The sequence below is a fragment of the Lissotriton helveticus genome, chromosome 3_1 (assembly GCF_964261635.1).
Source record: "Lissotriton helveticus chromosome 3_1, aLisHel1.1, whole genome shotgun sequence".
Lineage (NCBI taxonomy): Eukaryota > Metazoa > Chordata > Amphibia > Caudata > Salamandridae > Lissotriton > Lissotriton helveticus.
The window spans coordinates 2051248831-2051266164 of NC_136061.1; positions in this window are offsets into that span (position 1 = coordinate 2051248831).

A 17334-nucleotide genomic window follows, 5' to 3' on the forward strand; every position below is an offset into this window, starting at 1 on the left:
AAACTGCTGCATGTGTTGATCATTAGCTATACGAGAGGCTATATGTGTTATTAATTGGTTGCCCAAGTATTTCTATGGGAGATTGAGTTTGTGTGGGGGTGGCTGGAAGGTGTGAGACTCTATGCATAGATGTGTGAGCAGTTTATTCACTAGGTGTATGAGTTCAAGAGTGCATGTGGAAACAGCTACATGGGCAGTTGACTGTGTGCATGAGTGTATTGATGAGTGAATGGATATCTCAATGCTACATGTCATAGTAAGTACATATGTAAAACACAGTACATGTGAGAGTTGGCATATATAAATAACTGTGCATGAGAGCCACTGAATGAGTGAGTGGTTGTATCGATCATTGTGAACTTGTATCAGGGATTGTATAAGAGAGTAAATATGTGTTAGTATATGTTTCAATAAGTAAGGTGTGTTTAACTGTATAGTTGAAGAAATGGAGGTGAGATTGTTTCTTTGCATGACTGACTGGGTGTGTGAGTAACTCCATGGATGAGTGGCAGTGTGTGAGTGTCTGTATACACTGAGTGTATCTAAGGTTATATTAGAGTCTGAAGAGGTTTATCGTATTAGCACAAGAATGATGTCAAATGAGATGTCATCAGTGATGTCATCAGTGATGTCATTTGAGATGTCATCAGTGATGTCATCAGTGATGTCACTGACCATGTCATGAATGATGTAATATGTGACATGATCAGCAGTGGATTGCGGGTGCCCCATATATAGTTAGTGCAACTAACTATATATGGAATTTCAATGGTTTTGTGTGAGTAAAATAAGGTTTTTTAAATGCTAATTCCTAACTATATATGGTCTATAACCTATGGTTTTTTCAGTGAATTTTCAAGGTTTTGTAAATGCTAATTCCTAACTATATATGGTCTATAACCTATGGTTTTTTCAGTGAATTTCAATGGTTTTTTAATAGCAAATATCATAAGCTGTCGAATGTCAAGTACGTGGTAAGTAAAAACATTTTCGTGTTTATGCACACTGATCTGCTTTGAATGCTGCCCCCCACCCCTCATTTCTATTAGGAGTACTCTCTCTTTGCAGATAGTGAAGGGTAGTTAACGCAGCCCTTTGCCCCCTTTGTAATCCGTCGTGCCTGCTTCTCTCTCCATTTGATTGATTGTTCTCTTTGGTTCATTCTCTATTTACAAACAAGCACAGAGTCGCAATACTCTGTTTAGTCTTTGCAGATAGCGAAAAATCGTGTAAAAAAACAAAAGGAATCGAGCAAAATCAGTAGGCCACTAATGGGATCTCTTTTTGACCTCGCTAAAATAGAAACATTAGGAACAACCTGTTGAAAATAGCAATGCGTATGTACATAAGCGGCGTTCATTTGTGTTCACAGTACCCCTTGTTGATTGTTTCAATCGAGCATTGAATTGTTCGATGTTAATTCTCTTAAGGATCTTCTCTACCTGCAAACGAGGAAGAATAGGAATATTCTCTCTCCCTTTGCAGATAGTGAAGGGTAGGTAACGCAAGCCTTTAACACGTCGTACCTATTTCATTCCTCATTGATTGATTGATTGTCCGAACATTGACTGTTTGGGAATTAGTTCTTTTTGGAGGTATTCCCTGTTTGCAAATAAACGTAGGAAAATCTTTGCAAGTAGTGAAAGGGTACGTAATGCGGACCTTTCTCCCCCGTTGTAATCTGTCATGCCTATCTACTCCCCACTGATTGATGCACCTGTTTCACCCGGACCATTTACTAGACATACGTCATCTGGCCCGACCAGAGAGCACCCCTAGTGAAAAGGACATATGCAATAATAACGAAGTGATCACTGTATCCTGTTAACAGAAACTTTAGCATGAAACAACCTGGAAAGAAAAGAATAGGAAAACGAAAATCAGTAGGCCACTGATGAACATGAACTTTTATTAAACAACGAACAAAGAAACGATAACATAACGTAATGATAAAACCTATTAATGTCCTAGAAACAAGAAAACGTTAAAATATGCCAGTGGTGAGAGACCAGAAAAACAGTAACAGAAACCAAATCACCCCTCGCTGTCCCACCGCCTGCCACGCCAAAAAAATCGATAGACTAGGGAAAATGCAAGTCAGTAGAACATCCGCCCCCACTCTGGAAACTTCCAAGGTGGGGCAGGGTTCCGGCTACGCCCAGCCGGGAGCAGCCCATATAAGGCAGGTCCTGCTGCCACGCCTCGGCCAGGAGATCCTAACGTAGGGTGTAGCCGGAGGAGAGGCCGAGACCAACGGGACCCGGCCAGGGGATTGCCTTTACAACGCTGAACAGTTGCAGGGGGGGGGAATGTCTCCTCGACCCTCCCCTCTCTCTCCCAGTCCGGCCGCGGTGGCCCTTGAGAGTTGCAGGTAGTCCCGCCACATGCTCTTCCGGTCCGGCCACCAACGGTCGGGGGGCCGAGGCCGACGGAATCCGGCTGCAGCCGATAAACCAAGAAACCCGTTCATGGGGCCAGAGCCAGGGGCGTCCGGCCGACATCTACCGGAAGCCCGGCCCGAAGACGGACGGGACACTTCTTCTTTCTTGTATAATTGCTGCAACAACCCTGGGGGGGGATGTCTTGCACATGCCTCCGACCCCCCCCCCTCGTCCTCATCGCCTGGTCCGGCCATAACAAATCTCAAGCGAGACGCCGTGGGGTGCACTGGGAGGGAGAGACGGTGCGAACAGGCCTCTCCCGCCTCCCCAGTGGAGGCTTCCCAGCTGCACCCTCAGCGGTCCAGGCGCCCGGAAAAGAGTTCTTCCACTGTGGCCATGCTGCAACGTCTCGCCCGGCAGGGTGGAGCCCGTCCGCTCATTTGACCCCGCGATCGCCAGTAGCTACCGAACTCTCAAAATGGCGGTCGACCTGGCAAGAGCGGGCCCAGCATAAAGAAATGGCCCGGTCACTGGTTGACTCCACCACCGTAGTCCTCCACGACCTTGAAGATTCTAGAGGAGCCGCGGGAGTCTCCGACCCCCGATGGGGAATGACTGCCATGATCACCCGTGGAGTGACGAAACTGTATCCGCGGGACGTCGGCGCCAGCCTCACTTTGAATTACTAGAATCCTGCAGACCTCACTTCCGGTGAAAGCACAGTGTGACCCGGTAGGAAAAATTGTTGCACCCCCTCCCCTTTTTGACTGATAGTTCAAACCACCGATCCTTTCCTTTGCCCTTTTAACGGAACTTTGGACTGCCTCCCCCTCTTTTACATTTTCTAGAGAAAACAAAACATTAACCACTACATTAGCATAGCAGTTGACACCAGAACTGTTTTCAAATTGAAAACCAACAACATCTTCAACAGAATCCTTTTTGTTTCTGCTGTGACCCTGCTCCAGCACAGGCATTGTCCCCAGCAGTAATTCTGCAATGCCGGTAAGAATAGCTGTGGTGCCTACTGGACTCACTCACCCCCGCGGCGCCCCACGCCGTTATTTGCTGGGCGGCAACTTGCTAGACATCACCTTCGTGACATCCAGATTTCAGCGCGTTCTGCTGCCTTGGAACTATTCGCACAACAGACCGCTACTGACAAGAATATTTCATTATTGGTGCTGTCAATTTCAATAAATCTATTGGATAATTCAAAAGAAATTGCCACGGTCTCTTCGTTGTTTAAATGTTTTTACTGTTTTTGTTTTGTTGTATATATTTATATGTTATTAAAGTTTTATATTCCTACTACTTTGTTGGAGTGCTATATATTTTTTATGTGACACATAATTGTAAAAACTTTGATGTACAAAGAGTCATTCCTGGAATCTTCCGCTTCAGGCTCGGTCCCCTCCCCAATCACAATACAGGATAGTTTTCAGATAGTAGGAACACGTGTGGTGTGACGGATCTCATCGGGTGTGGGCCTTGATCTACTATAACTCCTTTGAAGAGGGGTGATTCTTTACAGCTGGGGCCATAAACTACATCTGCAGGGCTAGCTGATAGCCTGGACAATCGGACACAGAGGAAGAGGAGTGTCACAGGGTGCGGTAGTGAATAGGGCAAAAGGGAGGTGTCGGGCGGGCACAGTGTGATTCTCAGGGAAGAGCAGCGCAGATGGGGGGAGGTTTATTGCCCATGCATAAGACAGAGAGCGGGGGTGACCAGTGCCTGGGGAAGATGCTTGCGAGGGTGAGGAGCCATGCTACGAATCGACAGCGTGCAGAGAGTGGGTCTGGTCAAGACATCTAAAATGGCTGCCGTGCACGACAAAAGTGTGGCATTTCAAAAAAGGCAAGATGGCGCAGACAATGTTTTTCAACACTTCCTCATTTCCTTCGAATCGAACGTTAACAGACGTTGGGGCATATTACCAAAGTTAAGCGATATTTATCGCTAACGATGCTTACCAACCAATTTTTTACCACTAAGCATCGTCAGAAATTATCGAAGATAAACCTTACTATTATCAAGGTTTATCGCAAATGCGATAATAAACGGCCGCAATGCATGAATATCGCTAAAAACTCAGCGATATTCATGCATTACCGAGCTAATACTCTTAGCCATGTTATCCACCTCCCATTGGATAACATGGCTAAGAACTGCTCAGGGCAGGTGTTACTTTTTGGAGATATTCGCGCTTAGCGCGAATATCTCCAAAAGTTGGTAATAGGAGATAGATATCTTGCATGTTGTAATGCAAGTTATTGTGGTATATGGAACTCATACCATAATCTCTCAGGAAAGCAGAAACTGATCCTTTTGGGACCGCCTAAAAAGGCCTAGGGGGTGAGGAGTACTCTACTTTGCCCCCTTTTCACGTTCCGAACTATTTTATTTTACTCTCTTCTGTAATTACACAAAATACCAGCGATAAGATGCATCGGAGACACACAGTGAGAGAAAGGAGGCCGGAGATGAAGAAGACATGTCAAATACACATTGGAGATAATATAGTGGCAGAAGGGAAGTAAATATGAGTAAACTTACCATGTAACATAAAAATGTTGCACTCTATACTATAAGTCTCATTTTATACTACAATCACTTCGCTACAACCTCATAAATTAAAAATAAAAATAAATAATGTCTCAAACAATTTTTGATTTCTAAATATAAATTTATTCTTCAGAATTTTCTAAATTTGAAACAACTAGTAACATGTCCTCATCAGTAATTTCCTCTTCAATCATCTCATCTGGAATCTCCTCATTAAAAGTCTGCAATGATGATTCTTGTAACTCTATGGTCTCCAAACACTCGATAAATTCGCCATCAAGAGATTGATCAAAAAAATCATTCAAGTCATCTCCTCCTTCTGACAATATTTCATTATTGGTGCTGTCCATTTCAATCAATGTAGTGGAATCATTCAAGTCATCTCCTCGTGACAATATTTCATTATTGGTGCTCTCAATTTCAATCAATGTAGTGGAATCATTCAAGTCATCTCCTCCTTGTGACAATATTTAATTATTGGTGCTGTCCATTTCAATCAATCTAATGGAATCATACAAGCCATCTCCTCCTTGTGACAATATTTCATTATTGGTGCTCTCAATTTCAATCAATGTAGTGGAATCATTCAAGTCATCTCCTTGTGACAATATTTCATTCTTGGTGCTGTCCATTTCAATCAATCTAATGGAATCATACAAGTCATGTCCTCCTTGTGACAATATTTCATTATTGGTGCTCTCAATTTCAATCAATGTAGTGGACAATTCAAAAGAAATTGCCACGGTCTCTTCATTGTGAGCCATTTTATTTTGAAATTGCTTGCTGTAAATTGCAGAAAAAAATAATCACTTTCATTTATCGTTTTTAGTAATACATAATATAAAACTAACTTCATCAAGTATTTAGTATAACAGAAGGACTGCAAATAAATAACAGAAAACATTTTTCAAATTATCTTCAAGTGTACAACATAGTTCCCCTTACAAATTAACAACTCACCTTTTTAAAAGTAGCAGAAGTGTTAGTACTGTGTAAATCAAACACCAGAAATTCACCACCAAAAATTCCTCACAAATGTACCTCAGACAGTAGTATCACAAAATGGCTGTGGTTTCCTCTCATTTGACATATATACATAACCAATTAACTTTCATCACACACAAATACAAAACCAAAGTAACATTTTAATTGGTTCTAAATTTCAACACTTTCAAATGTGTTTTCCCCATGCAATTTTCCATAGGACATTTACATACGTCTACAGCCTGAATGGCTGAACGGAATTACACCAAACTTGGCAAAATGGTACATCAAACCTAAGAGGTCAGGAAGGATCTACTATGCCCCCTTATGGTCATTTCCCCCTTCGCTTTGGCCTCCTCTTGTCTCTCAATCCTACCGAGAGACAAGATGGCGGCCGCTACGGACTGTTTGGAATGTTGACAGACGCCGGAGAACCAATCAGCTTCGCAAAGCTCCGTAACGTGAAAAGTACGCGAAGCGGAGCGCTGTTACAGATATATATCTTTTTTTGAACGTTAATTTCTCAAAATCCACTGGAGCACATATATTGAGACCTAGCAAAGGCACATCGGGCTACCAGTCCCTAATATTTTACCAAGTTTCGTGCAAATCCATTCAGCCGTTCGATTATTATTATTATTATTTTTTTTTGCCCCGCGGGGCCCTTTTAAAACCTCCACATCAAACCTAGGGGGTCAGCGAGGATCTACTATTCCCCCTTATGGTCATTTGCCCCTTCGCTTTCGCCTCCTCTTGTCTCTCGATCCTACCGAGAGACAAGATGGCGGCCGCTACGGACTGTTTGGAATGTTGACAGACGCCGGAGAACCAATCAGCTTCGCTTCACAAAGCTCCGTTGCGCGAAAAGTACGCGTCCTGGGACGCTGCCCGGTCCGCTGTTACAGATATATATCTTTTTTTAAACGTTAATTTCTCAAAATCCACTGGAGCACATATATTGAGACCTACAAAAGGCACATCGGGCTACCAGTCCCTAATATTTTACCAAGTTTCGTGCAAATCCATTCAGCCGTTCGATTATTATTATTATTATTTTTTTTTGCCCCGCGGGGCCCTTTTAAAACCTCCACATCAAACCTAGGGGGTCAGCGAGGATCTACTATTCCCCCTTATGGTCATTTGCCCCTTCGCTTTCGCCTCCTCTTGTCTCTCGATCCTACCGAGAGACAAGATGGCGGCCGCTACGGACTGTTTGGAATGTTGACAGACGCCGGAGAACCAATCAGCTTCGCTTCACAAAGCTCCGTTGCGCGAAAAGTACGCGTCCTGGGACGCTGCCCGGTCCGCTGTTACAGATATATATCTTTTTTTAAACGTTAATTTCTCAAAATCCACTGGAGCACATATATTGAGACCTACAAAAGGCACATCGGGCTACCAGTCCCTACAATTTTGCCAAGTTTCGTGCAAATCCATTCAGCCGTTCGGGCTAAAAGTGAGGCCAACCGCCCTATGGAAAACTCAATGTTAAAAACACGTTTTGGGACCCCCCTTTTTTCTCGGCCCCCACTGGACGAACCCCCCCCAAATTTTCAAGGGCTGCTCAGAAACAAAATGTGCCATTTTCCTGAAAATTTCAGCCAATTCCGTCCACAAACGCCAAAGTTATTAGACATAGAATTTTCAAAAAACCCATAGAGAAAAAATCCTAACTATATATACCTACTGGCGACCGCCAGTAGGTAATATATATATATATATATATATATATATATATATATATATATATATATATATATATATATATATATATAACATTTCTATGGCAAAATGAAACCCCTCATTTTGTTCCTTTTCAAATTAAATGTATTAAGTGTTACCACTTTATTCCAATCAAGATGACTTCAGGTGTGCCATACTTTTGTCATAAGTAAGACTGTTAGCGTTCTAGTTGTTCTTTAGAACACTCTGGGACATTCTGTCATTGGGCTATAGTTGGGCTACATCTGGCTGATATTTGGGCTACATTTGGGCTCTTTTGTCTCTGGTGGCCATCTTGGGAGACTGCATATCAGAATTTTTTTAATGAAATATAAGAGGATTTGAGAAGTCACTCAAAATGTGCCCTAATTTTTCTTTCTTCAGCACTAATCATAATTTCTATGGCAAAATGAACCCCCTCATTTTGTTCCTTTGCAAATTAAATGTTTTAAGTGTTAACACTTTATTCCAATCAAGATGACTTCAGGTGTGCCATACTTTTGTCATAAGTAAGACTGTTAGCGCTCTAGTTGTTCTTTAGAACACTCTGGGACATTCTGTCACTGGGCTATAGTTGGGCTACATCTGGCTGATATTTGGGCTACATTTGTTTTTTTTTGTCTCTGGTGGCCATCTTTGGGCTACATTGGGCTACATTGGGCTACATTTGGGCTCTAACATATATATAGCCCAATGTAGCCCAATATATATTTTTCAAAGTTAATTTTCGTGAAAACCACTGGAGCATATATCTTGAGACATAGCAAAGGCACATCGGGCTACCAGTCCCTACAATTTTGCCTAGTTTTGTGGAAATCCATTCAGCCGTTCGAGCTAAAAGTGAGTCCAACCGCCCTATGGAAAACTCAATGTTGAAAACACGTTTTGGGACGCCCCTTTTTTCTCGGTCCCCGCTTGACAAAAACCCCCCAAACTTTCAGGGGACGCTCAGAAACAAAATGTGCCATTTTCCTGAAAATTTCAGCCAATTCCGTCCATCAACGCCAAAGTTATTCAACATAGAATTTTCAGAAATCCCTATTCAAAAAAATCCTAACTATATATATCTACTGGCGACTGCCAGTAGGTAATATATATATATATATATATATAACATTTCTATGGCAAAATGAAACCCCTCATTTTGTTCCTTTTCAAATTAAATGTATTAAGTGTTACCACTTTATTCCAATCAAGATGACTTCAGGTGTGCCATACTTTTGTCATAAGTAAGACTGTTAGCATTCTACTTGTTCTTTAGAACACTCTGGGACATTCTGTCATTGGGCTATAGTTGGGCTACATCTGGCTGATATTTGGGCTACATTTGGGTAGGGCTGGGCGTAGTGCCACTACGCACACTACGCGTAGTGAAAAAAAAAAAAAATAATTGTGGAAAACGGGGGCGCGTCCTGGGGGTCCGTGTGCCCTGGACAGGGGTCCCTCGTGCCTGGGCAGACTCCCTGATCTCCCCGGCCTGATTGGAGCCCAGGAGCCCTGCAGCCACGGAGCCCAGGAGCCCTGCAGCCTGAGCCCTGCAGTCCCCGAGCCCCGGAGCCCCGGAGCCCCGCAGCCCAAGCCCTGCAGTCCCCGAGCCCTGGAGCCCCGGAGCCCCAGAGCCCTGCAGCCCTGCAGCCCCGGAGCCCCGGAGCCCTGCAGTCCCGGAGCCCCCGAGCCCTGCATGCCCGGAGCCCTGCAAGGGCAGGCTGGAGCCCCCCCGCAGAGGCTCGGAGCCGGCAGATTGGCGTCATTTCGGTCCCGGCCATCTGGTCGCCCCTCTCGCCTCGGCCATCTGGTCGCGACCAATGCTTTCCTATAGGGCGACCAGATGGCCGGCTTCCCTGGAAGTCCCGATGAGGAGCCATTTGCCTCCCGGATCCCAGCGAGGGCTCCATGAGGTCGGGTTCTTTCACGCCTTGGGTCCCCTCTGTCACCTCGCGTGCACAGATTACAAGAAAGGAGGGTAATTTCACTCCGGATTACTAGGGGCAGGGTACGCCCGGACACCCCTCCAGGGCTGGTGGTTCTCTGCCATGGGGACCAGATAGGCTATGCCTGGGCAACACCTCCCTAGGCCACCCGGGGCTTCCTTCCTCCAGGCCAACTGCATGTCAAATTGCCCAAGACAGGCTCCATGACTCTTGGGCGGTCGTCCTCCGGGCTTCCGGGGCTCCATCCAGGCCGACGGCATGGCAGAGTGCCCGGGATGGGCTCCATGGCTCTTCGGCAGTCGTCCCCCGGGAGTCCGGGGCTCCATCCAGGCCGACGGCATGGCAGAGTGCCCGGGACGGGCTCCATGCTTCCCGGGCATTCGTCCCCTGGGCACCCGGGGCTCCATCCAGGCTGACGGCATGGCAGAGTGCCCGGGTCGGGCTCCATGCGTCCGGGGCATTCGACCCCCGGGCGTCCGGGGCTCCATCCAGGCTGACAGCATGGCAGAGTGCCCGGGTCGGGCTCCATGGTTTTCACGGTGGTCCTCCCCTGGGTGTCGGAGCGATCCAGGCTGACGGCATGGCAGAGTGCCCGGGACGGGCTCCATGCGTCCCGGGCCTTCGTCCCCCGGGCGTCCAGGCTCCATCCAGGCTGACAGCATGGCAGAGTGCCCGGGTCGGGCTCCATGGTTTCCAGGGTGGTCCTCCCCTGGGTGTCGGGGCGCTCCAGGCCGACGGCATGGAAAAGTGCCCAGGACGGGCTCCATGCGTCCCGGGCATTAGTCCCGGGACGGGGACGGGGTGGGGAGAGTCCAGGCGGCTTCACCTCCATGCCCGGCCATCTGATCGCCCAGATTCCCTCGGCCATCAGGTCGCCCGGATCCCCTCGGGCATCTGCTCGCCCGCAACGCTTTCCTATGGGGCGACCAGATGGCCGAACTTCCCTGGAAGTACCGATGAGGTCCCTAGGCCACCCGGGGTTTCCTTCCTCCAGGCCAACGGCTTGTCAAAGTGCCCAGGATGGGCTCCATGCATCCCGGGCCTTCGTCCCCCGGGCGTCCGGGGCTACATCCAGGCTGACCGCATGGCAGAGTGCCCGGGTCGGGCTCCATGGTTTTCAGGGTGGTCTCCCCCTGGGTGTCAGGGTGCTCCAGGCCGATGGCATGGAAAAGGGCCCAGGACGGGCTCCATGCGCCCGGGGCATTCGACCCCCGGGAGTCCGGGGCTCCATCCAGGCTGACGGCATAGCAGAGTGCCCGGGTCGGGCTCCATGGTTTTCACGGTGGTCCTCCCCTGGGTGTCGGAGCGCTCCAGGCTGACGGCATGGCAGAGTGCCCGGGACGGGCTCCATGCGTCCCATGCTCCATGGTTTTCAGGGTGGTCTCCCCCCTGGGTGTCGGGGCGCTCCAGGGCGACGGCATGGAAAAGTGCCCAGGACGGGCTCCATGCGTCCCGGGCCTTCGTCCCCCGGGCGCCCGGGGCTCCATCCAAGCTGACGGCATGGCAGAGTGCCCGGGTCGGGCTCCATGGTTTTCAGGGTGGTCTCCCCCTGGGTGTCAGGGTGCTCCAGGCCGATGGCATGGAAAAGGGCCCAGGACGGGCTCCATGCGCCCGGGGCATTCGACCCCCGGGAGTCCGGGGCTCCATCCAGGCTGACGGCATAGCAGAGTGCCCGGGTCGGGCTCCATGGTTTTCAGGGTGGTCTCCCCCTGGGTGTCGGGGCGCTCCAGGCCGACGGCATGGAAAAGTGCCCAGGACAGGCTCCATGCGTCCCGGGCATTTGTCCCGGGACGGGGACGGGGTGGGGAGAGTCCAGGCGGCTTCACCTCCATGCCCGGCCATCTGATCGGCCAGATTCCCTCGGCCATCTGGTCGCCCGGATCCCCTCGGGCATCTGTTCGCCCGCAAGGCTTTCCTACGGGTCGACCAGATGGCCAAACTTCCCTGGAAGTCCCGATGAGGTGCCATTCGCCTCCCGGATCTCAGCGAGGGCTCCATGAGGTCGGGTTCTTTCACGCCTTGGGTCCCCTCTGTCACCTCGCGTGCACAGATTGCAAGAAAGGGGGTAATTTCCCTCCGGATTACTAGGGGCAGGGTACGCCCGGACAACCCTCCAGGGCTGGTGGTTCTCTGCCATGGGGACCAGATAGGCTATGCCTGGGCAACACCTCCCTAGGCCACCCGGGGCTTCCTTCCTCCAGGCCAACTGCATGTCAAATTGCCCAGGACGGGCTCCATGGCTCTTGGGCAGTCGTCCCCCGGGCGTCTGGGGCTCCATCCAGGCCGATGGCATGGCAGAGGGCCCGGGATGGGCTCCATGCGTCCCGGGCCTTCGTCCCCCGGGCGTCCGGGGCTCCATCCAGGCCGATGGCATGGCAGAGTGCCCGGGACGGGCTCCATGCGTCCCGGGCCTTCGTCCCCCGGGCGTCCGGGGCTCCATCCAGGCTGACAGCATGGCAGAGTGCCCGGGACGGGCTCCATGGTTTTCAGGGTGGTCTCCCCCTGGGTGTCGGGGCACCCCAGGCTGATGGCATGGTAAAGTGCCCAGGACGGGCTCCATGCGTCCCAGGCCTTCGTCCCCCGGGCGTCCGGGGCTCCATCCGGGCTGACGGCATGGCAGAGTGCCCGAGTCGGGCTCCATGGTTTTCAGGGTGGTCCTCCCCTGGGTGTTGGGGCGCCCCAGGCCAATGGCATGGGAAAGTGCCCAGGATGGGCTCCATGCGTCCTGGGCATTCATCCCCCGGGCGTCCGGGGCTCCATCCAGGCTGAAAGGCATGGCAGAGTGCCCGGGTCGGGCTCCATGGTTTTCAGGGTGGTCCTCCCCTGGGTGTCAGGGGGCTCCAGGCCGACGGCATGGAAAAGTGCCCAGGACAGGCTCCATGCGTCCCGGGCATTTGTCCCGGGACGGGGACGGGGTGGGGAGAGTCCAGGCGGCTTCACCTCCATGCCCGGCCATCTGATCGGCCAGATTCCCTCGGCCATCTGGTCGCCCGGATCCCCTCGGGCATCTGTTCGCCCGCAAGGCTTTCCTACGGGTCGACCAGATGGCCAAACTTCCCTGGAAGTCCCGATGAGGTGCCATTCGCCTCCCGGATCTCAGCAAGGGCTCCATGAGGTCGGGTTCTTTCACGCCTTGGGTCCCCTCTGTCACCTCGCGTGCACAGATTGCAAGAAAGGGGGTAATTTCCCTCCGGATTACTAGGGGCAGGGTACGCCCGGACAACCCTCCAGGGCTGGTGGTTCTCTGCCATGGGGACCAGATAGGCTATGCCTGGGCAACACCTCCCTAGGCCACCCGGGGCTTCCTTCCTCCAGGCCAACTGCATGTCAAATTGCCCAGGACGGGCTCCATGGCTCTTGGGCAGTCGTCCCCCGGGCGTCTGGGGCTCCATCCAGGCCGATGGCATGGCAGAGGGCCCGGGATGGGCTCCATGCGTCCCGGGCCTTCGTCCCCCGGGCGTCCGGGGCTCCATCCAGGCCGATGGCATGGGAAAGTGCCCAGGATGGGCTCCATGCGTCCCGGGCTTTCGTCCCCCGGGCGTCCGGGGCTCCATCCTGGCTGACGGCATGGCAGAGTGCCCGGGATGGGCTCCATGGTTTTCAGGGTGGTCTCCCCCTGGGTGTCGGGGCGCTCCAGGCCGATGGCATGGAAAAGTGCCCAGGACGGGCTCCATGCGTCCCGGGCCTTCGTCCCCCGGGCGTCCGGGGCTCCATCCGGGCTGACGGCATGGCAGAGTGCCCGAGTCGGGCTCCATGGTTTTCAGGGTGGTCCTCCCCTGGGTGTTGGGGCGCCCCAGGCCAATGGCATGGGAAAGTGCCCAGGATGGGCTCCATGCGTCCTGGGCATTCATCCCCCGGGCGTCCGGGGCTCCATCCAGGCTGAAAGGCATGGCAGAGTGCCCGGGTCGGGCTCCATGGTTTTCAGGGTGGTCCTCCCCTGGGTGTCAGAGGGCTCCAGGCCGACGGCATGGAAAAGTGCCCAGGACAGGCTCCATGCGTCCCGGGCATTTGTCCCGGGACGGGGACGGGGTGGGGAGAGTCCAGGCGGCTTCACCTCCATGCCCGGCCATCTGATCGGCCAGATTCCCTCGGCCATCTGGTCGCCCGGATCCCCTCGGGCATCTGTTCGCCCGCAAGGCTTTCCTACGGGTCGACCAGATGGCCAAACTTCCCTGGAAGTCCCGATGAGGTGCCATTCGCCTCCCGGATCTCAGCAAGGGCTCCATGAGGTCGGGTTCTTTCACGCCTTGGGTCCCCTCTGTCACCTCGCGTGCACAGATTGCAAGAAAGGGGGTAATTTCCCTCCGGATTACTAGGGGCAGGGTACGCCCGGACAACCCTCCAGGGCTGGTGGTTCTCTGCCATGGGGACCAGATAGGCTATGCCTGGGCAACACCTCCCTAGGCCACCCGGGGCTTCCTTCCTCCAGGCCAACTGCATGTCAAATTGCCCAGGACGGGCTCCATGGCTCTTGGGCAGTCGTCCCCCGGGCGTCTGGGGCTCCATCCAGGCCGATGGCATGGCAGAGGGCCCGGGATGGGCTCCATGCGTCCCGGGCCTTCGTCCCCCGGGCGTCCGGGGCTCCATCCAGGCCGATGGCATGGGAAAGTGCCCAGGATGGGCTCCATGCGTCCCGGGCTTTCGTCCCCCGGGCGTCCGGGGCTCCATCCTGGCTGACGGCATGGCAGAGTGCCCGGGATGGGCTCCATGGTTTTCAGGGTGGTCTCCCCCTGGGTGTCGGGGCGCTCCAGGCCGATGGCATGGAAAAGTGCCCAGGACGGGCTCCATGCGTCCCGGGCCTTCGTCCCCCGGGCGTCCGGGGCTCCATCCGGGCTGACGGCATGGCAGAGTGCCCGAGTCGGGCTCCATGGTTTTCAGGGTGGTCCTCCCCTGGGTGTTGGGGCGCCCCAGGCCAATGGCATGGGAAAGTGCCCAGGATGGGCTCCATGCGTCCTGGGCATTCATCCCCCGGGCGTCCGGGGCTCCATCCAGGCTGAAAGGCATGGCAGAGTGCCCGGGTCGGGCTCCATGGTTTTCAGGGTGGTCCTCCCCTGGGTGTCAGGGGGCTCCAGGCCGACGGCATGGAAAAAGTGCCCAGGACGGGCTCCATGCCTCCCGGGCATTCGTCCCGGGACGGGGACGGGGTGGGGAGAGTCCAGGCGGCTTCACCTCCATGCCCGGCCATCTGATTGCCCAGATTCCCTCGGCCATCTGGTCGCCCACATCGCTTTCCTATGGGGCGACCAGATGGCCGAACTTCCCTGGAAGTCCCGATGAGGTGCCATTCGCCTCCCGGATCCCAGAGAGGGCTCCATGAGGTCGGGTTCTTTCACGCCTTGGGTCCCCTCTGTCACCTCGCGTGCACAGATTGCAAGAAAGGGGGGTAATTTCCCTCTGGATTACTAGGGGCAGGGTACGCCCGGACACCCCTCCAGGGCTACGTGGGGGCTTAATAGTCGAGGAAAATGGGCTCCCCGGGCAGGCCGTCGGGGAGTGGACGTGGCCTGGGCTTTACCCTTCTTGGGTCCGTCCTAGGGTCCGTGCGCTGGGGACGGGGCTCCCAGAGAGGCTCTCCCCGGCCTGGCTAGGGTTCGGAAGGTGGTACCGGGCCCGGGGCTTGAGCTCCGTCCGTCCGGCCAGGCCTGGGGTGCGGGAGCCCCCCGTCCTGCAAGCCGTCAGAGGGTCCGGGCGCTGGGGACGGGGCTCCACCGGGGCCCGGGGAGGCTCTCCCCGGCCTAGCTAGGGTTCAGTAGCTGGGACCGGGCCCGGGGCTTGAGCTCTGTCCGGCCGGGCCTGGGGTGCGGGAGCCCCCCGTCCTGCAAGCCGTCAGAGGGTCCGGGCGCTGGGGACGGGGCTCCACGGGGGCCCGGGGAGGCTCTCCCCGGCCTGGCTAGGGTTACGGAAGCTTGGACCGGGCCCGGGGAGCAGGTGTGGCTGGCATCATCCACTACGCTGTCAGCGCATAGTTTTCCGCCCACCTCTTTTGTCTCTGGTGGCCATCTTGGGAGACTGCATATCAGAATTTTTTTAATGAAATATAAGAGGATTTGAGAAGTCACTCAAAATGTGCCCTAATTTTTCTTTCTTCAGCACTAATCATAATTTCTATGGAAAAATGAACCCCCTCATTTTGTTCCTTTGCAAATTAAATGTTTTAAGTGTTAACACTTTATTCCAATCAAGATGACTTCAGGTGTGCCATACTTTTGTCATAAGTAAGACTGTTAGCGCTCTAGCTGTTCTTTAGAACACTCTGGGACATTCTGTCACTGGGCTATAGTTGGGCTACATCTGGCTGATATTTGGGCTACATTTGTTTTTTTTTGTCTCTGGTGGCTATCTTTGGGCTACATTGGGCTACATTGGGCTACATTTGGGCTCTAACATATATATAGCCCAATGTAGCCCAAGATATATATTTTTCAAAGTTAATTTTCGTAAAAACCACTGGAGCATATATCTTGAGACATAGCAAAGGCACATCGGGCTACCAGTCCCTACAATTTTGCCAAGTTTTGTGAAAATCCATTCAGCCGTTCGAGCTAAAAGTGAGTCCAACCGCCCTATGGAAAACTCAATGTTAAAAACACTTTTTGGGACCCCCCTTTTTTCTCGGCCCCCGCTTGACGAAACCCCCCCCCCAAACTTTCAGGGGACGCTCAGAAACGAAATGTGCCATTTTCCTGAAAATTTCAGCCAATTCCGTCCATCAACGCCAACGTTATTCAACATAGAATTTTCAGAAATCCCTATTCAAAAACATCCTAACTATATATACCTACTGGCGACCGCCAGTAGGTAATATATATATATATATATATATATATATATATATATATATATATATATATATAGCGCTCAACAACTCCAGGTAGATCCCCAGGAATGAAAAGACAGCACTCGGGAGGTTCCTTCTCACGCAGTAGTTTATTAACTACAGGCTAAACCACAGACGCGTTTCGGCGATTTGCCTTCGTCAGTGTGTGTATCCACACGCACAAACCGGTACATTTATAAAAATAGCGTTTAACATCATGCAAGGGTTACACCCCTTAATTGGCATCAACAGAGGACTAGAAACCTCACTACAAGCGCGAGCTCCATTTTGTAATGGTCAAATATTAACATTTGTTGAACTCAATGCTCATGATAGATGTAATAAGCAAATTAAACCTACGGATAGGTAAGCGCGCTATGTTTGGAGGTACACAAATTAATCAGTTGTGCTACAATTGCACTATTAAATACAGCCGTGGATCGGCAACAGTCCCCTGGGGATATACAGAGCCAATAGATGATGTGTCCCCCTCTTGCACTAAAGATACTATATCATAATTGAAAAACAGGCTAAGTCATCCTGTATAAACTGATAGAACTATCAGAGAAGAAGCAAGCAAAAGAAGGAGAAAAGGAGAAGAAGGAAAGAAAAGAAAAAGTATCAGGTATACATCTTATTTTGAATATAAGCATCCTATTCTACTAGGATTCAAAGAGCCCTTTGAACCTATAGTTGATCCTAATACATAATAATACAGTCCATAGATTAGCATACAAGTGCGAAATTTATACATGGTTAATGGATATATTATCCTAGATTGATCCATACTTTCAATTTAACCATTGTACATAGCACCTGAAATAGATGTCTACAGTTAATGCAGTAATGCGCAGGATTCAACAGTTAGAGATACATTCTGTACAGTGAAAATTTCAGACAACACTTACATCATTTGCCTAAATGAAATATC